Source organism: Pogona vitticeps, chromosome 1, assembly GCF_051106095.1.
Source record: "Pogona vitticeps strain Pit_001003342236 chromosome 1, PviZW2.1, whole genome shotgun sequence".
NCBI classification, from domain to species: Eukaryota; Metazoa; Chordata; class Lepidosauria; order Squamata; family Agamidae; genus Pogona; species Pogona vitticeps.
In genome coordinates, this window is record NC_135783.1 from 188883241 (window position 1) to 188905551 (window position 22311).

Here is a 22311-nt window from a genome sequence, read left to right on the forward strand (position 1 = left end):
AAAAGCCTACCTTTCGCCTCCTTCCCAGCCAAAACCCTTAAGGAAAATGGACACAGGCTCCAGTAAAATCAGGATTCAAACTACTAGGCCCTCCCACTAGACCATGTGATGAGCCAGAACAAAGAGACAGGAAAAAACAGACTTCTCCACAAAAAGCCTACCTTTCGCCTCCTTCCCAGCCAAAACCCTTAAGGAAAATGGACACAGGCTCCAGTAAAATCAGGATTCAAACTACTAGGCCCTCCCACTAGACCATGTGATGAGCCAGAACAAAGAGACAGGAAAAAACAGACTTCTCCACAAAAAGCCTACCTTTCGCCTCCTTCCCAGCCAAAACCCTTAAGGAAAATGGACACAGGCTCCAGTAAAATCAGGATTCAAACTACTAGGCCCTCCCACTAGACCATGTGATGAGCCAGAACAAAGAGACAGGAAAAAACAGACTTCTCCACAAAAAGCCTACCTTTCGCCTCCTTCCCAGCCAAAACCCTTAAGGAAAATGGACACAGGCTCCAGTAAAATCAGGATTCAAACTACTAGGCCCTCCCACTAGACCATGTGATGAGCCAGAACAAAGAGACAGGAAAAAACAGACTTCTCCACAAAAAGCCTACCTTTCGCCTCCTTCCCAGCCAAAACCCTTAAGGAAAATGGACACAGGCTCCAGTAAAATCAGGATTCAAACTACTAGGCCCTCCCACTAGACCATGTGATGAGCCAGAACAAAGAGACAGGAAAAAACAGACTTCTCCACAAAAAGCCTACCTTTCGCCTCCTTCCCAGCCAAAACCCTTAAGGAAAATGGACACAGGCTCCAGTAAAATCAGGATTCAAACTACTAGGCCCTCCCACTAGACCATGTGATGAGCCAGAACAAAGAGACAGGAAAAAACAGACTTCTCCACAAAAAGCCTACCTTTCGCCTCCTTCCCAGCCAAAACCCTTAAGGAAAATGGACACAGGCTCCAGTAAAATCAGGATTCAAACTACTAGGCCCTCCCACTAGACCATGTGATGAGCCAGAACAAAGAGACAGGAAAAAAACAGACTTCTCCACAAAAAGCCTACCTTTCGCCTCCTTCCCAGCCAAAACCCTTAAGGAAAATGGACACAGGCTCCAGTAAAATCAGGATTCAAACTACTAGGCCCTCCCACTAGACCATGTGATGAGCCAGAACAAAGAGACAGGAAAAAACAGACTTCTCCACAAAAAGCCTACCTTTCGCCTCCTTCCCAGCCAAAACCCTTAAGGAAAATGGACACAGGCTCCAGTAAAATCAGGATTCAAACTACTAGGCCCTCCCACTAGACCATGTGATGAGCCAGAACAAAGAGACAGGAAAAAACAGACTTCTCCACAAAAAGCCTACCTTTCGCCTCCTTCCCAGCCAAAACCCTTAAGGAAAATGGACACAGGCTCCAGTAAAATCAGGATTCAAACTACTAGGCCCTCCCACTAGACCATGTGATGAGCCAGAACAAAGAGACAAAAGAATTATACAAAACCACAAATTAAACATACCAGTCCACCTACACCAAAAGATGACATCCAAATGGCTAAAACTAATTTTAAAAGGCAAGTATTGACCATTCAGTCCAAAGCAGAACTCAGTGGACTAAATTTCAATTCCTAACAAGTAAAATGGGAATAATTACCTGCCACAGTTGCAAGCTAAGAAGTGAATTAATGTTGCTTCTCCGATTTCTATTCAGATACTTGTTGGGCCAGCAGGAATCTTCACCTACTGGATCACTGTGTCTTCTCCCTTCCACAGTAAATAATATTAGGATGGGATCTCCTTCCCTATTTTTTTCTGGGTCAGATTATCAGAGGAAGCTAGTGTTCGGGCAGCCAAACTTCTACTTATAAGTTGTGTCAGCAGCACCATTGTCTGGGTTATGGATGAATGGGAAGAGCTAATACTTTGCTTTGCCATTGACATATGGAGACCCTGATGGTCTGTTGTGAGTCTTAGTCACATGCTACTATGTTAATTGTAAAAAATTAACAATGAAGCTAGTTTTGTTTGAGATTGAGTGAATGGATAGCATTGTTGTAACTTTGGGAGCAAAACGGAAGCATTTCTTCTACACCTAGATTTCTCCTATTCTACAAAAGTTGAACACCTGTCCAGATCTACTAAGGACTCTGATTGAATAAGGAACACTTTGCTGGTTGTAAAGAGTGAGACGTAACAATTTTAGGTTAGCATCCCCTGCTCCATGCAGGAATAGCAAAACAAGGCTAACTTTACAGAGAATGTACAGTGTGACCCCTGTATCCACAGGTTTTGGTTCCAAGCCCTCTGAAAAATGTGGATTATAGCAAAGGTCATTAGAATAGTGAATGCTGTGCATAGCATTCTCTCTCTCTCTCTCTCTCTCTCTCTCTCTCTCGTGACCAGTTCTGATAACTTAATAGTTAAAAATACGTTTGGGGATTTTTCTCCTAATTTGTTTAATATTTTCAGACTACCAATAAGTGAATCAGTGGATACTGATCCTGCAGATAAAGGAGTCCTATTGTGTATTGTGGGGAGAGCACAATCCGGTGTCACCATTGCATTCCCCTTCTCCACATGCATCTAGTATGATCAGATTAAATATTTGAGTGAACTAATTTGATATTATCCCAACGTAGCTGGCAAATGTGGAGTTGCTGTTGGACTCAGATTCCCATCACTCCTCACAATTTAATATGCTAGCTGGGACTGCTGGGCGTTGTGGTCCTGCATCATTTGAAAGGCTACATTTCCTCCTCCTCGATATGTGCTATATTTAGAGGAATTTCTATGAAACCCACCACTGTCATAGTTTGAATTTAAAGCTCCCTTTCAAGGGTCCATGACATTTATCCCATGGGCAGCAATAACAGGGATAATGTTCAGCTGTTTACATCACATCAGTGCAGGAAGGATATATACTCCAGCATCCTCCTGAGATGCCTTGTGCCTATCTGTCTGTTTCACCCTTTGCCTTATAAGAGACTTAATTTGGTGTGTAATTTTCAGATTTGTTTCACATTCATATTATTTAAGGGCCATGCACCCACTTGATCCGTCCTTTATTACTTCCTTCCCTTCCTCCCCCCCCTCCCCTTCTACTCTGAAGGCTCATGCTTGGTGCCTGACATATGAGTAATGAAATGTGTTAAAATTCATAAGCAGGTTCATACATATAAAGTGAACACTTTCGGTTGCATTAAATGACAATCCATAGGGGGATGGAGATAGCACTTTTTCCTGACTCTTCCTTCTCCTCCGCTCTTCCCAGCACAAAGAGTACACGGAGCTGTCACTCTTGACATTAGACGTTCCGTCACTTCTGTTACTTCCACTCCACAAAATCTGGCAAATGCTCTTGTCCTCTCCCTTCATCTCTTCCAGTACAGCTTGACAGAAAATTAGCTGAGGTCTTTCTAACTTTGTTGTCCGTGGAGATCAAATGGGTTTTGCATATGACTATAGGACTTGTGTTTCTGTCTTAGGTTGAGCAGTGGGCCAGAACTGCACATGTGCATCATTGGTCCAGGAAGAGCCATGCCGGCTCCAGTTCCCAGAATCTCCCTCTCATTTTTTTCCCTACAAAACTGGGGTGTGAGGTGCTCAGGGCACCACAAAAGAGGGCAATATTGCCTTTCTGCGTTGCCCTGGAGAGCATAGGGGGACTTTTGGGACTATTTGAGTCTTTTTAGTTTCAATTTAAAACACATTTTTGGAGGTATGGGGTGCTGGGGGAAAGGGCTGGGGAGTCACATTCATGCACTTGGCGGACTTTATGCAAACTGTGGTCCAAAATTTTACCATTACTGACGTCAGTGAAACCTGAGGGCCACGATCTGGCAAAACAACCCTGAAGAATCCTTTCTAACTATCCACACTGGGAAATCTAGTGCCATCCGGACGGTGCTTAAAAGGTGCAATCTATTTTAAACCTTTGTATTCATCCATGAAGGCAGAACAAGGATAAATTTTTCATCTCAGTGAATCTTCCCCAAAAAGAATGCATGCCTCAGCCTTGTATCAGAAAGATAAGGGCCAGCTCTTAAAGGAAAAAGATAGAACATTTTAAGTAGGAACATAAGCAGACCCGGCCTTTTTTTCTGTGCCAAGCAGTGCTATCAGAGGACCATATATGTTAGGGTTGACAGGCTCATAAGGGAAGTGCAAACAGCTTCTCTTTCTCTTTGATAGCTTTACGCGAAGATGTCACTGAAACTTTTTGAAGTTTTTGGAACTTTCTGCTCTTCTCTTCTGGGAAGAGAAGGTTATTTTCATAACCCATTGATCTGCTGGCAGGAGTGCACCAGAACTGTTTGCCTCTGCCAGCAGATCAATGGTTCAATAAATTAACTTTTTCCCATCTCAGCACTGTGGGAATTGCCTGTGTCTTGCAGAGTTGAATATGGTGCCTCTACAGATTAAGGTAAAGGTAAAGGTTCCCCTTGACATTTAATCCAGTCGTGTCCAACTCCTCATCTCCAATCCATAGAGCCAGCGTTTGTCTGTAGACAGTTTCCGTGGTCACGTGGCCAGTGCGACTGGACATGGAATGCTGTTACCTTCCTACCAAGGTGGTCCCTATTTATCTACTCACATGTTTGCATGCTTTTGAATTGCTAGGTTGGCAAGAGCTGGGACAAGTCGCGTGGATTCAATCTTACGCCTATATATTATTGAAATGTTTGTTGAATAGAACCTTTCTCGTGCAATTGTTCTTAAGGGAAATCACAATTAATCTTTTCCAACTTGCCTTGGAACTTCAAAAGTGCCAAATGATGTGTCAGTTTAAACACTAGCCTCCCTCTTTTTTGCACTGATTCATAAATGTCAGCAAATGTCTGCTCCGTCATGGCACTCTCCTGCTGTGGCAGGGACACTTTGCCCTCCCTCTCGGAAAGTGGCATCGCACAGATGACACTGCTTTTGGAGGGGAGGGAGGATGGAGCTTTCAAAAAGGCTCTGTTTCCCCATCTCAGCCTCTTTTGCCAATTGAGCCAGCAAGGAGTAAGCTGTGTAGCCTTGTGAGATTGTGGTTTCGCTTTCTTGCATGCGGCTGTTTCCCCCTGAGGAGACCTCTTCTTGAGATCAAACAGATTAAGTCTTTCACCTTTACTTATTTTACTGTATTTCTGAACTTAGCCTTGTTTATTGCATTTTAATTCTTTAAGTCTGCTTTAGGGCTTAAGGGTGTGTGTGCGTTTTTGGTTCTTTCCCTCCACAGACTTCGCAGGGGGGGGGGGAGGAGGATTGGCTTTACTTCAATGTATTGTGGTTCAGTTCTGTGTTTTCCTTGGTCTTGTTGCTGTTTTATAAATTTACATTATAAATAGTTTTAAAAGGGTGATTTAAGTGAGGTGATGGCAAGTGAGTTCCATTTTGAGAATTGTTTGATCATGGTTGCACAGGCTGTGGTTGGTGTATTAACTCTGCAACCCCCCACCATATCCCAGCCCCTTTATTCTTTAAAAAATGTAAATTGGGCTGGTGTGTTTTGATCTTATTGTTTCCTTCCCCTTTTCATTGCCTCTGAGTGCAATTAATTTTAATTGAAGACAAGCAGGCAAGAGTTGGTGCTGCGTCACCTGCTGGTCAGTCCTAAAGGACTACAAAAAGAGAGAGGCTGTTAGTAAGGCAGACAGGCTTACTAAATTTGTGCCTCCTGCTGGCCTGCAGTTTGGCTGAACTTTCTTTATATTGCAATTTGGCTATAAATTGAAACAGATAAATAAATACATAAAGTAAAGTTAAATAATATTAGAATTAAATAAGTAAATAAATAAATTAAACATTTTAAAATTAAAATAAAATATAAATACAAATAAATAAATAAATAAATAAATAAATAAATAAATAAATAAATAAATAAATAAATAAATAAATAAATAAATAAATAAATAAATAAAGATAACCCAAGAGCACAGAAGGATATAGACGCAGCTATTATGGGACCAAAAAAAGGGCAAGGTGAGAAGAAGGGTAAACAGTCTGCTAAACACAAGTCTCCAGCCTTCAGAGGAGGAAGAATGGCCCGACTATAGTGTATACAGTATATAAATCTGACTGCATCAACCTTATTGGTCTTAAAAATTTAATTCAAATATAAATCATCCTAAGGTTATAGTAATTCTAGTGACTGATTTTTTAAAAATATAATTTCTCTTACATCCTTGGCTAACCAATTATATCTCAGAATATCAATGCTTTACCATCATGAGAAATCCGCATTTCAGCCCCCCCAAAAAAACACAAAAAAAACCCAGAAAATATATTTATCTAGCATTGGCTACTTAATCATATTATAATTCAAATGTGGTTAATATCTGTCTGTAAGTGCCTTATAATTGAATAATCTCCAGTACTATCTTAACTCTAGTATACATCTATATATACATGCATTTCTTATCAGTATTTCACATGCCATGAATATTTCAGAAAATGGGGATATTAAATATATCTCACCTTATATATTTAATCATGTTACAATTCATATATATTTTGTTTCTCTGAATACATGCCTTAGAATCAGCAGTTTCTAATGTTATATTCATCATAAATATTTCAGATTGCATAGTTGGAAATTCTTAATTGCCATTTGACTCCAAACATAGTAAAAATTGCTTGCAGTATATAAATCACATCAATTTTATGTAGCCATGTGTGCCCCTCAATCTATAATTTTTGTTGTTGTATTCATCAAATAACATTCCCCCTTTTATATATTATAAATCTTAACTCCATTGCATGGGCCAGGAATTCCAAATCACTTATAACATTTTAAACCTAAAGTTAAATTTTTATAATTCATATTATGTTTCTCTAAGTAAAAGCTTTACAGTCAACAACTTCTAATGTTGTATTCATCATAGACATTTCAGATTATATAATTAAAAAATTTTCAATTCCATAATTTCTATTGTTATATTCATCAAGTAACATTCCCCCTTTTTTAGTTTATAAATCTTAACTCTATACACAGGCCAAGGATTCCAGATCTCTTATAGCATTATTAAACTAAAGTTAAATTGCATATTTTTACTAGTTTTAAAATGCCATCTGCAGAATTCTTTTAGACTATTTTCTCTGTGATTTGGTGGATTTTTTTCCATCAGTCATGTTCTGCCTTTGAAGCCAATCAATATCTGGTCTGTAATCCATATTTTGTTTCCCTTTCAGCCTCGCCTTTCCACTTCCCTGTTTTAAATATTCACCCATCAGATTAGAACACATCTCTTTTTCATCCACCTGCTCCTCTCTCTCACAATACAAATTATTTTAACCCCCTTTTGGGGGTTTTCCCCCTCCTTTCTAGAAACAAAGTCTCTCTCTCTCTCGTGCTGCTTCTGTTTCGATGCGCTGGTCTGGCATCTCCCAAAGCTCTACCGTTCCCTTCATGTCTGAAATCAATGTCTGAAGTTCAGAGAACTGGATTATAAGATGGTTCAAAATATTAATTTGCATATTCTGTAAAGCGTCTATCAAGTCTTCTGTTAAATCCATCTTTGTTGAGAAGTTGATGGACAAAGATGCTTTCTGGTTTCAAAATGTACGTCTCACATACAGAAACATTCCCTATTGTGAAGAGAATAGCCACCAAAACAGCTTGTTTACTTCTTCCAGCTGGGAGCCATAAAGTCCTTAAGTACTAAAAGTGAGATCCTCAGTACAGCTGATGATTTATTATGCTAGCCCAGACTTTAACTTTCACCAGATAGCTTCAATTGTAAATTCAGTCATAATAAAACTTCCATTAGGTTAAAATCCACCTCTCGCAGCATCTCGCCATCTTAAACATCTTATTTTCTATTATAAAAGTTATTCCACCCATCCGAGGACAGGGGATAAGAGGAAAAAGCCTCTGTGTCTGTGTGTGTCTTTATCAGTTTCCAGTTTCTGTTTCAGGCGTGACATGACGTAGTAATAAATTACCGATATGTCTGGGTTTAAAGCTTGTTTGCCGCTTTCAAGATTACACTATCTTCTTTAAAATCAGCCACTTAAGTTGATTTTGTACTTACTGAAGCTATATGTTGAGATCAATTAGTCCCTGTTCATGCAGTCGTTTGTAAATCTTCATGCTTCCCTCCTGCCCAGAGAGCTTGAAAGCTAAGACGACATTAGAAAATGGCGTCGGAGGAATCCTCTGTCTGGAGAAAGGATGACCTGAAGAGTGGTTGCCTTCCACCACCCCCAGGAAATGGCAGCTCTCCTATGACTCAGGGTGGCCCCTCCTGGCCCTCCCTGCCCCCCAATTTCTTGAGGGGAGCCTGGATTCACAGCATGCAGCAGAATTCTGGAGAGTCCAGATTTCTTGCTGCCTCGCTATTTCTAGCTCCACCCCGTCCCTCATAGTTCCACATCATGCTTTAGAGGTTGCTCGGGAGCCAGCAGTGGTAAGGATGGTAGAGGACCAATGAGACATCCAGCAGAAGCTGCCAAGCCTGCAAAAGGCCCCCAGTCCAATTAATTTATAGGTACTGGCAGAGTTTTTGCTGCAATATCCGGACAAAGATGCGGCAAGGAAGGTTTTAGGATTCTGTTTCAGAGTGTTAGGTGTGCCACTTTGGTGTCCAATTTAAAATCTGTCAAGGGTAGAAGAAGAAGTAGTTAGGAGGAATAGTTAGGAGGAAGTAGCTGAAGGAAGAGTAGCTGGACCTTTTGCAGAACCTCCTGTGCCAACTTTGCGCATTTCTCTTTTGGGAGTGGTCCAAAAAAGTTGCCAGGGGAATTTTAGCTTATCACCATCTATCTTACCCCTCTGGTGAATCTGCAAATGACATGATTCCCCAAGAGCTGTGTATAGTTAGGTACACATCTTTTGATGCTGCAATATGGATGGTAAGATCCTGCAGCACTGGGGCAGAGCTGGCAAAGGCTGACATTAAGCCAGCTTTCCGTTTCCTGCCAGTTCATCCAGATGATTTTGTACTGTTGGGTTTTCAATGTGAAGGCTGTTTCTATATGGACAAGGCGATGCCCATGGGGTGCTCGGTGTCCTGTGTGGCCTTTGAGTGCTTTAGCTCATTTTTTGGAGTGGGCACTAAAATGCAGGGCGGGGCTTTCCCATGTCATCCATTATTTGGATGATTTTTTTTATTTTGTGGGAAACCTGGATCTGGACAGTTCATCAATAGAGCATTCCAAACCCTCAAAAGGGACCTAGGTGTTCCTTTGGCAGAAGAAAAATCCAAGGGCTCATCCACATCTCTCACTTTTCTGGGGATTGAACTAGATACGATTTGGCAATCCAGTAGGTTACTGGATAGCAAGCTTTCTGATCTGTGGATCCGAATCCGGAACCTGTTGCAGCGGCAACATGTTACATTAAGAGAGAGCTCCAGGAGGTGGCGGGTCACCTCAATTTTTCATGTAAAGTCATTGCCCTAGGCAGGGATTTTCTGAGAAGGCTTTGCGTAGCCATGAGTGGTTTAAAGAACCCACATCATTGGAGAAAAATGTCAGTGGACATGAAAGATGATCTGTGTACTGGGTTGCAGGTTTCTAGCTCAGTTGAGTCAGTTTGTGAAGCTATTTGTATTGATCAGTATGAGGTTAAGTTATTTAAGGCAGCTACACTATGTGCTTTTTTAGGGGGCCTTCTGTATTAGTGGTGAGAGCATCAAAAAGTGATGATTCTCGGACAGCGTTGCAGATGGACGACCTTTTTCTCTCCGAAGACAGGGTTTTGTTTCATCTCTGCAGTTCTAATACTGATCAGTTTGGGAGGGGACAGGTTATAAGCTTAGGGCCTTGTTCTGTAACTGAACTCTGCCTGGTAAAATCACTACAGTGGGGCCTCGACTTAATGACCGTCCCAACATACAACCATTTCAAGTTGCGTCCAGCTCTGGCCACAAAATTTTGCTTCAATTTGTGGCCATAGCTTCGAGGTTGCGACCAAAAGAGGCAGAGAAAAAAAGCGGGGAGTTCAAATTAGAGGGCTAATCATTGGTCAGCAGAGAGCTTCTTTTCAGCTCTTTCGCCCCAACAGTTAGAGTGTGTGCATTGGAGGAGGCTTCGGACTGCCTGGTGCTGCTTTCTGCTTGTAAGTACATTTACTTTGTTTTGCAGTGCGGGTTTGGGTTTTTTGGGGGTTTATGTTTCTGTGCTGTGGGGTGGTGGCTTTTTTTCTTTGTTTTTCATCCCCATCGCATTCAGATGGGACTGGCTCTGGTGTTTGTTTGTGTGTGTGTGTGTGTGTGTTTGTGTGTGTGTGTGTGTGTGTGTGTGTGTGTTTTGCATTGTTTTTCAGCCCCATCACGTTCCAATGTGGCTGACTGTGGGTTGGGTTTTTTTGTGATTTTTTTTCCCTTGCTGTAACGGATGACTCCCATTCCAATGCATTCCTATGGGAAATGGTGCTTCGATTTATGACCATTTTGAGTTACGTCCATCTTCTCGAACGGATTATGGTTGTAAGTCGAGGCACCACTGTATCTGAAATTGTTCAGTTGAGAGGGAATGTTGGAGGAGACTTAATTTGCCACAAGGATGGTTTACCCCTTACCCAATACCAATTTTGGACTTTAACTTCCCGAGGGGTTAAGAAAGCAGGCATTGTAGGATGGAAATTTGGCACACATTCCTTTCGTATAAGTGCAGCTTCCATGGCAGCGGCTTTGGGTTACTGTGAGGATCAAATAAAGAAATTGGGGAGGTGGTCACCTTGTAGGTTTAAGACATATGTTCGTTCCCTCCCTCAATAGAAGTGATGCAGTTTTTTTCTTTTTCAGAACCCAGGGTTGCTTATTCACGTCTGCGAGTGGCTGTTTATGGTCACAGCCATATTCACTGGATGGTGAAGCAGTCTGGATAGGGGTGTAATTTAGTTTTGGGGGCTTCAGCTGCCCTCGAATGGAAGGGCAAAAAGGGTATAATGTGGCACGAGCTCCTGGAGTTTTCAGTACCGGATTTCAGGGTCGCATCCCCCGATATTTTTGTTGTTCATTTGGGTGGTGATGATCTGATGAAACAAACAGGCAAGTCTTTGATTTTGCAGGTTATCCAGGACCTCCAGGTATTGAAGGATACGTTTCCTTCAATGAAGCTGATTTGGCCCACTATAATCCCACGGAGAGCTTGCCGAACTAACTGCAAGCCTGGTAGGATAGACAGGGCACGGCGTGGTGTGAATTGAGAGGTTTGCTGTGCAATGAGAGTGGTGTTGGGGGTCTGTGATCTCACAGCTTGAGATTGTGAGTCGCCAGCCCGAATTATATTGGAGGGATGGTGTTCATTTATCGGACTTGAGCATGGGCCTCTTTCTTAAGGACCTACAAGGGGGCCTTAGAGCCATAATTTTTGACTTTGGTAGTGGGCTTGGGGCATATTAATAGTCCCTAGCCATAGCAGGTAGTGTGATGGAAAAAGTAGGGTCATCAAGTCTGGAAGGAACTGAGGGGAGCAATGGGAGCTGTTTACTTGCCTGTTTGTCTAAATCAAGGGAAGTGCTAACCCTCTTCATTCTCTGTTCTGCCCACTCCCTCAGATACCACTGAGCAGTGTTCAGGATCAGCAAAGCCTCCAATAGAAGGTTTCTGACAAGAAGATTAATTGCTAAGAAGGGTTGATTTTCAGGGGATGCAGCTAAGAAGGATTGCTTCTTTCCATGAACTACAGCTGTGCAAAATGGAAAAAAAAGTGCACATATCTCACAGACCAATTTGACTTTTAAAATGGATACTATTGGTCCAGTAGAAACTGCTTAGAAAGCCCAAGGGCAGGAAGAGAGCTGAGGCACAAGGCAAGCACTGAAGGAAAGAGAAGGGATAAAAAGCAGACGTGTGTGTGAAAGAGAGGATAAGCGAGAGAGGGAGAGAACTAGGGAGAGACAGTGTGATAATCAAAGTGGGAAGGAGTAAAACAGAGTGACCAGCTACTTGTGTGTGATCTTTAGACAGATTGTTATGCAATACTGCTTTGATTAGATTGTTAGTACTACTTGTGTTTTCCATGACACTTTTAAAATTTGTGTATACATCGATGTGTAAAAGAAGTGTAAGTGTAAAAAAAAAGATGTACAAGAAATGGAAAAATGGGGAAAGCACCAAAGAAGAATATAAGCAAATAGCCAGTACGTGTAGGGGGATGGTAAGAAAAGCTAAAGCACAGCACGAACTTAGACTTGCTAAAGAGATTAAAGATAATAAAAAAGGATTTTTTTTTCTAGTTATGTCAGCAGTAAAAGGAAAAAGAAGGAAATGATAGGGTCTCTGAGTGGAGATGATGGCCAGTTACTAACAGGGGACAGGGAAAAAGCAGAACTACTCAAAACCTTCTTTGCCTCAGTTTTTTTTCCAAAATGGAAAATAGTGCTCAACCTGAGGGATGATGAGCAGGTGAAGTACTGTGGGAAATGCAGCACAAAATAGATAGAAAAGTAGTACAGGATTACCTGGCTATCTTGGATGAATTTAAGTCTCCTGGGCCAGACAAATTACATCTAAGGATATTAAAAGAACTGGCAGGAGTAATATCAGAACCATTGGCAGTAATCTTTGAGAATTCTTGGAGAACAGGGGAAGTCCCCACAGATTGGAGGAGGGCAAATGTTGTCCCTATCTTCAAAAGAGGAAAAAAAGAAGACCCAAATAATGATCGCCCTGTCAGTGTGACACCAATTCCTGAAAAGATTCTAGAGAAGATCATTAAGCAGAGTTTGTAATTACTTAGAAATCAATGTTGTCATTACTAGAAGTCAACACGGGTTTCTCAAAATCAAGTCATGCTGGACTTATTTGATCTCTCTTTTTTTGATATAATTACAGGCCTGGTGGATGAAGAGAACGCTGTGGATGTAGCATATCTTGATTTCAGTAAGGCCTTCGACAAGGTTCCTCACGATATTCTTGCAAAGAAGCTAGTAGAATGTGGGATAGATAGTGCTACTGTTAGGTGGATTTGTAATTGGTTAATTGACTGAACCCAAAGAGTGATGACAAATGGCTCCTCTTCGTCCTGGAAAAAGGTGACTAGTGGGGTGCCCCAGGTTCTGTTCTGGGTCCCGTATTATTCAACATCTTTATCAATGACTTGGATGAAGGAATAGAGAGTATGTTGATTAAATTTGCAGATGATACCAAATTGGGAGGGGTTGCTAATTCCCCAGAGGACAGGATTAAAATGCAAAATGACCATGACAGATTAGAGTCCTGGGCCAAAAACTAATAAAATGTATTTCAACCGGGAGAAATGTAAGGTCCTACGGCTAGGCAGAAAAAATGAACTGCACAGATACAGGATGGAAGACACCTGGCTAGACAACAGTACCTGTGAAAGGGATCTAGGAATCTTGGTAGACCACAAGCTGAACATGAGTCAGCAGTGTGATGTGGCTGCCAAGAAAGCCAATGCGATTCTTGGTTGTATCAATAGGTCTAGACCAAGGGATAGTGTCAGACCTCACCTGGAGTATTGTCTCCAGTTCTGGGCACCTCAATTCAAAAAGGATGTTGACAACCTGGAACATGTCCAGAGGAGAGCGACTAAAATGGTTAAAGCAATGTCCTACGAAGAGCGGTGTAGGGAGTTGGGAATGTATAGCCTTACAAAAAGAAGGTTGAGAGGGGACGTGGTAGCCATGTTTAAATATTTGAAAGGATGTCATGTCGAAGAGGGGACAGGTTTCTTTTCCATGGCTCCAGAAACTAGGACATGGAGCAATGGTTTCAAACTACAGGAAAAGAGATTCCATCGGAACATAAGGAAGAACGTCCTCACGGTCAGAGGTCTCCGGCAGTGGAATAGGCTGCCTCGAAGAGTGGTGGAATCTCCTTCTTTGTAGGTTTTTAAGCAGAGGCTGGATAGCCATCCATTGGGAGTACTTTGATGGATGTTCCCGCATGGCGGGGGGGTTGGACTGGATGGCCTCAGTGGTGTCTTCCAGCTCTATGATTCTATGACTCTATATTTGCCTTAATATTGCCTGGTAAATGATGTAAGATGTCTCTTTACACATTGTTTGTAGTTTTAAATATTGTCTTTTAATTATGCTAACCATCATTATATACTCAAAATTTTCAACTTTAAATATTGTATTTTGTTGTTGTAAGCCGCCTTGGGTCCTTTTCAAGAAGAAAGGCGGGGTAAAAATATTTTAAATAAATAAATAAATAGTCCATGGCTAGAAATGAGAGTAGCTAAAAGATGGAACAGATTGGAATGGAATGGAACAGAACCAAACACTCCAGAATGGGCACTTGATAATATCTCATATCTACTGTGTTTTCCCGAAAATAAGACAGGGTCTTATATTAATTTTTGCTCCAAAAATGCATTAGGGCTTATTTTCAGGGGATGTTTTATTCTTTTCATGTACAACCATCTACATTTATTCAAAGACTGTCATGTCATCATCTTCTGGTTGCTGCACAGGGGTGGAGGGCGGGGTTTCACTTAACTAGGGCTTATTTGGGGGGTAGGGCTTATATGACGAGCATCTTGAAAAATCATGCTAGGGCTTATTTTCAGCTTAAGTCTTCTTTTCAGGGAAACAGGGTATCTATATATAATATCTCATATATATAAAGTATGTATGTATGTATGTATGTATGTATGTATGTATGTATGTATGTATGTATGTATGTATGTATGTATGTATGTATGTATCTATCTATCTATCTATCTATCTATCTATCTATCTATCTATCTATCTATCTATCTATCTATCTATCTATCTATCTATCTATCTATCTATCTATCTATCTATCTATCTATGTATGTATTGTACTGTACTGTACTGTACTGTGGTTTAAGATTCTGGCTTCAAAGCTGGAAATTGGGAGTTCAGTACCCCACACTGCCTCGTTGACAGTGGCTGGACTCAGTGATCAATATGGTTTCTTCCAGCTCTGCAGTTCAATGATGATGATAAGCCACACTACAGTACCCATTCAGAGTGGAAAACCATATTGTGCCAAACAATCTGGAATGGCAACATCTCTGTAGGACAACCCAATGAAATTGACCCATCTCATTCAACTAGGGATGCTAACGTAACTGGCATCACAGCATGCACCATTCCTGTGCCGGTGCCAGGTGGCCAAACCATATTGCACAAAACATCCAGGAACTGCAACAGCTGAGCAGGTCAAACGAATGAAATTCACCCCTCTCATCACACTGCAGAGGACTGGATGAAGCAAGTCACAAAATATCCTCAGGCACCATATTCTAGTTCCCATTCAGAACAGAAAATCAATCTTCCATTCCAAATTCTATTTAGTCCTGTTAGGAATTCAACATTGTCAGCACCCTTAAGGAGTGAGTACATTGGCCATTTACTCCAAAATTTGGAATGGATCAGGCACAGATTAAAACCCATCAACCACACAATATAAAGTTCAATGTGGGGAAGTCTGCTGTGGGATCTTATCTTTTTAGTGGGGAGTAGCCTTTTTTTATTCAGTCAGTAGGAGTAGTTTCAATACGCTACAATTGGGTTACCATTGCTGTTCTTTTTCTGCTGTGTTTGATTATCTGATTTGAATGCCAGGGGAACATCATTTCCTCTGAACCAAGTGCCTGTTGTCTGCAAACAATGTATCTCTGTGTTTTAAAGTCCTCGAAGTAGTGCCGGACTACCATTTCTCTATGTCACTTCATGAAAAAAAAAAGAGTAAACACATAAATTAAAATTATAAAGAGGTAGAAATTGCTCATTAGCACCTTGTCAAAGGCAGCTTCTGCTCTACAAACCTGCATCTGCCATTGCTGATTCCTGCAACTGGTCTGATGTCTGGATGGCTCCATCTATGTTATCTTGTAGCATCTTTTCATAGAGCATAGTTACACCCTTAGAAAGAAGTGACTAGCCCCAACCTCCATCAGTGTTTTGTTGTTGTTTCCCATGCAATGACCGCCGTGTCTGAAGAGAAGCACTTGCTCCCATGTAGACTCTACACATGGACAAGAACCTTGGAGATTCTGCATTTTTCCTCTCCTCTTTGGGCTCTTCAGTAATAAAGAAAATGAGGATAGAGAACATATGAGTGTATGCACAGTCTTAAAGTCTTGGACAAAATCAGAAACATAGAAATATTGCCACTAGCCCTATGGGTTCTCATGCCAACTGAGAAGGGGTGGAGATGAGTGTCCAGGCTTGAAAGCCACCTTAAAGCCAAACTCCAATTTCTCTCTCCTTGAGTTCTATTTGCCCTGAGATTTTGTCTCCATGCCTAGAGATCCAGAGAATCTCAAGGATTCTCAGAGGCTTCAGTCTGTGCTCTAAGACTCACCTACTTTATTTGTGGTGTAGTTGGGCACTTGACTAGGACTACACTCAGACTGTATCATTGTGAGTGAGTGTGTGTATAAGAGACAAGTCTACCCATGTGTACATTTATCCACATTTGATATGGTGGGACTATATATGGTCCTGAAGACAGGAGGGGCCTGGTGTGCTCTGGTCCATGGTGTCGCGAAGAGTCGGACATGACTTAATGACTAAAAAACAACAACAAATATATGGTCCTATCCACCTTTGGTGCCAGACCTAACTAACTTAGGAAGTTAGTAGAATGAACAGCTAGTATAATCACAGGCTGAAGTTGTCCACAACTGTGTGGTGGTAGGGTGATACTGTAGGATCCAGAGCATCCTCGTCTTACTGTTCAATTACAATTGACTTAAGTTAAGGATTATACCCACTCCTTATAATATTAGCTTAAAAAGTTGTGCTCCAATCCCACTCACCACTAGCATGTGACCCATGGATTGTTTCCATGGAGAAAGGAATACCTTGGACTGAGGAACATGACCCTCCCCTACTCTAAATGCAATCTACACTGAAATTAGTTGATTTATTTCATTACCAGATAGGTAGACAAAAGATAAAATATTCTCACTCTGTTCTGAACGGGGAAATGAACTCTGCTGAGAACTCTTTTGTCATTTCAATAAATTATAATTAGCATCGTTATGATCAGAGGTGAGGGTTATCACAGCAATACAAGTTCCCATGTTAAAGAATGAAAATGTGTAACTAACCAAACGTGCATAGAGAAGGGGGCGCACAGATAACAGCATTTTTTTTTTTGCCTCTCAGCTTAGGTTCAAACAGCAAAACAATAAAAGCTATTTATATATACTCCTGAGGTCTAATTAGGCTTTGAATTTCAAATGTGTGTGTATATTATTGAGCCAGATATTGTAATGTTTATGGAAATTGACACTTAACTTCAAATTGTTTTCCATTCACATATGCAGATTAGCTAAGCATTTTACAGACAACAGATTTTAGAGACCCTACAAATACTGTTGTGTGGCAATGCTTAAGCAAACTGGGAAACAAGTCTAGGGCAACTGCAAGGAATGAGATTCCGAACATAACAATTGTCACTTGGGTAATGACAATTGTTTCCGTTTTGAACTAATACATTTTATGCACTGCCAATTCTCACATCATCCTATTTTATTTAGAATGGCCAGCCTATGGTTGCTATGCAATGACATTAGTTGTGGAGCTGGTGAGGGGTAATTATGGGGAAAAGTCTACCTAGTATGGCTATCTTGGAGAGACAGTGTAAGTCTACCATGAGTCACCTTCATTCTTTAAGTAGGCATGCAAGAAGGAGATAACAGGTTCACCCAGGTAAAAATTGTACTATAAATCCCCTCATGTTAAATGTAATAAGGTTGTTTTTTTTAAAAAAAATTTCTCCAATGTAGTTATTTTAACTCTGCTAGGTGTGAGTAAAAATAACACGGTGTAAAATAGTAGGAATTTAACTTAAACAAAACAGACCAATAATCAAAGAAATCAAACTAGACAATGGCAACCACTCAGTTGGCCATATGCATCCTTTAAAATGGAAGAGTGTGCAATCTCCCCCCCCCCCGCAAAAAAATTAGGAAACTGAGTGTTCCTTCTCTCTCCAGAATGTCTCAGAAAAGAAGAGTAAGGGGGCAAAGAAGGTTCTCCGAATGCTTCATTCATGTCCATTTAGGCTGTTTTGACTCAACAGGACACCACAGTTAGGAATTTTCATCCCCAGGGAGATTCTTCACCAGCAGGTGCAAGTGGGACAGGAAGTGAAAGTTCGTCTCATCAAAGTAACCAAAATTTTCACAAACTGTTGAAAAACTACTGCCAAGCAGAAGTCAATGGGAGGATATTTTTTAAAAGGTCCAAACCACCTCTTCAGTGTCTTAAAAGTGCCTTAAAAGTTCATGCAGCAAACATATATGCTTTGTAAATTTGTGTCATTTGCATTAAAAGTATCAGTTAAGCAAATGTATTTAATTTGTATTAAAATATATATTCTCATTAGGTAAAGGTTCCCTTGACATTTGGTCCATCGCGTCTGATTCTACCGAGGTCGTACCTATTTATCTATTCGCATTTTTACATGCTTTCAAACTGCTAGGTTCTCACTATCTTTTGTCAAAAGCAGAACAAATACCTTATACTTTTATAGAACAAGGAAGATAATTTTGTGGCTCCTCATTCTTACAGGTGAGGACAAGAGTGAGATTTGCATCCCAAAGAAATAATTCTGTCAAACAATGGCAGAGTTGGCCCAAGACACACTGAAACCAAAACTACTGTATACCCTGGGGGGAAACCAGGTACAATTTGTAGTGATGTCTGTTGTGGTGCGTGATGTAAGTGCTATCGCAGTTTAAAAATTGTGCCTATCTGCACTTTTAAAAAGCATTAGGGCTTCGGTCATCAGCTGGCCAATGCTCAAAGGCTTCCCAGTTACTATATTTTTCCATTTATAAGACGACTCCGTTTATAAGAGACACACCCCTTTTCTGACCCAAAAATTAAGAAAACGTAGCTTTCAGTATTCAGCTTCTGGGCTCAGAACTCTAGGACATTACGAGTCCCTGTTGCATCTGAGACTACAGGCTCCAACTCCAAGGAGGTATGTTCCAATTGGTTTGTTCAGCACCAGCTGATGTCAGTTCCATAAGGCTCGTGATTGGAGGAAGCCTGTTTAGAGATGCAAGGTATGGGCAGTTTTGTTCTTTCCGTGTTTTCAGCTTACTTCCGTGAATAAGGCACACTTCAATTTATAGTATAATGATTTTAGGAAAAATTAGCATCTTATACACAGAAAAATATGGTACTGACAGAATGTGCAACAACAGAATTCTAAAGAAGACCCTGGAACAAATGAATAATCAATATAACAGTGGAGCCCCACATAGCGAGTTTAATCCGTTCCGGATTAACCGTCGCTATGGGGAAACATCGCTATACGGAACGGAAAAACCCATTGGAACGCATTAAACTTCGTTTAATGCGTTCCAATGGGGCCCAAAACTCAACGTTCTGCGATGTTTCCCCATCCGGCCGCCATTTTCGCGCCCTCGGTAAGCGAGGGCAGGGCGCGAAAACGCTGCTCACAGCCATTTTGGGTGTATGGCGGCCATTTTGGAACCGCCAATCAGCTGTTTTTAAAAAATCGCTGTGTGAAAATCAGTAAACGAAACGCTTACCGATCGTCGCAAAGCGATTTTCAGCCATAGAAAGCATTGCTATGCGATCGCATTAGCAATCCCAAAAAATGGATCGCTATGCAAATTTGTCGTTAAACGGTGCTCTCGTTATGCGAGGCACCACTGTACAATGATGCACAGGAATATACTGCTCCCCTTGTAATGAGAACAGAATATTTCTAGTTTTTAAAATTACCAATGAATTGCACAGCTATTGTGTATTTTTTCTGTCCTGCACCAGTCAGAGTGGCATCATCCTTCCTTTTCAATACATGATAGAAGTTCCTGTTTCTGATTTTGAGTAGGTACAGGAGTCCTCATTTGCCTTTTGTCTTCCTTCACTTCATTCTGCCTATGCTCCATTTTGCATGCATGAACAAATGATGACATAGGCATAACAGCAGGTAAACATAAAGAGAATGAGAAGTCACAAGAGCAAAGGATTAGAAGAAAAAAATAAAGAGAGAAAGACTGTCAGAAAAGAGCTGTGCTCCCGGCATTAAACTGACATTATGTGCCAACATGAAATCACACATTCAGGGATCAGAAAAACTAAAAACTACGGGAGGATGTCATGCACATTGGGAAGACCTTGGATTGAATTCCGTGTTATCCTCCCATGGATGCAAGGGAGGATGTCCTTTCTACAGCAAGGACTGAAAAGTAACAAAGTAATTTGATGCAGTTACAGTTGTGAAATCTCCAGTTCTCAAAAGTAATGAAAATTATTACTTAAAAAAATTAGAATACAAGACCCTAGCTTGTGGTACAGGAAGCCTTTGCCTCGCATCAATCTTATTGTTGCCTTGACACTTTTTAGTGTCAACATTACAGCCACCTTGCAAAAAGAGTAATTTTATTGTTCTTAATTATAAAAACTCATTATAAATAAATAATTATATGTAACTAGTTATTTCTGAGCTCTGTGAAATCCAGTGTACACTGAAGGAAATACACAGTTTTTTGGGGGGAGTGATTGTTTTTAAAAAAGACTGATTCTTCTTTTTCTATGCAGGTGGCCATATTATCCTGCATTCTCCAGGGCTCCCATTTGCCAAAGCAAATTTCCAGGATGGAAACAGCTGCAGGTGAAAATATTGCTGTGGGGAATAGTTGCAATGGTTCCCAAACTTGGGTCCCTAGAGGTTCTTGGACTACAACTCCCAGAAATCCTGGCCAGCACAGCTAGTGGTGAAGGCTTCTGGGAGTTTTAGTCCAAGAACATCTGGGAACCCAAGGTTGGGAACCATTGCATCTAGGGGAATATAGGTCAAAGGTCTTCCCCATTTCCCCCAGCAGTAGCATCACATGGCAACTATTCCATTTACAGGTGCTTAGGATTCAATATGTTTGAATGACTATACCGAACATGTAGATTTTATTTCGACAAACAGTTTTAGAAATTTAACCGCAATCAGTCACATAAAAAGAAAATTACACTGGCGACTTTTTATATATATAAAGAAATGGAAGAGGGGGCTTCCTTCTTGGCTATTATTAGATTCTAGGTCAGAGATCAAATTTCTCTGTGGAATCTCTATGAAAAGTCAGCTGTATCTAAATACACAGTTAAATTCATTTATTTTGTTGCTCCCCCCCCCCCCAGCAGACTCACTCAGGATCAAAACCCATTGGGCAAAATCCAGTTCACCCAGGCATAACGTAAAATTATCCCTACATAAATGAGCCAGCCAGGATGCCTAGCAGCAAGGAATTGTGCAATTCAATGCAAGAATCCAATCGTGCAATCTCTTGCACAGCCCCAGGGTGACTAATGGTGCAATGCTCCTTGACACTTCTCTGAGTGCAGTATCGAATTGACCCATTGTTTTAAAAGGGAATGATGTTCCTTGTAACTGCTTGTAGGACTACCGCTCATTTATCTTGTTTTCAATGGGAGCGATGTGGAAACAACTGTTGCAGGCCTACCTTTAATGTAAATCACCATACAATCTAAGGAGCTCCCTTTTGTTTAATAATGATTAACATTGGCCATCAAGTCAATGCTGTCTTGTTGTGACCCTTTTCGAGGTTTTCAAGCTAGAGAATACACAGATGGCACACGATGGTTATAAAAAGACTGGCTGAATAGCTCAGTCGTTAAGGTATCTGTCTGTGGAGCCAGAGGTTGGGAGTTCAATTCCCCACTATGCATCTCGGAAGCGACAGCCTGGGTGGCCTTGGGAAAGCAGCACAGTCCCAGGGCACCCCCAGAAGAACGGAAGGGTCAACCACATCTCCCACAGATCAAACTCCACATATGGCAATGACTCTGTGAGGGATAACTTTGGTATTTGGGGAAATTGTGAGAACATTCAATGTGAGTGAATTGATTGGCTCAGTGCTTCCTAGACTGTGTTAAGGGGGGAAGTAATCCCAAATCCACATTTTCATAAGTTAGCCTCCTGCAGCATAAATCACAGTTTGACAAATCTGCAGCGAACACGGCGCCTTCCCCCTCCCTTTGTGAGATCAGTTAATGAGAATAAACGGCTCTAATTTGTGCCTGTACATTCCATTGCCATTGTTCTCTTCATAACAAAGGAAGAACAAAAGAAATAAAAGAAGCAGAAACGGCAATGCATAAATTTGAATGAGCTTCAGAAGGAGATTATTTCACCGACGAGGCAGTAAAAATGTTCAAATAGAGATTGTGATAATTATACAGGAGTCAGGAAACGAAGACAAAAGCAACGTTTTTCTCCTCTTGGCAAGTTGAGTAAATTTAAAAGATGCAATTTCCATGTGAAACATATAAATACTCTGTTAGCACAGGTGTGCTTGTGCTGCCATTCTGTTTCAAGGATGCTGATGTATTTTACTCATTGAGTTTCTCAGAACATTCTGACCCCACCAGTCAGGGAGT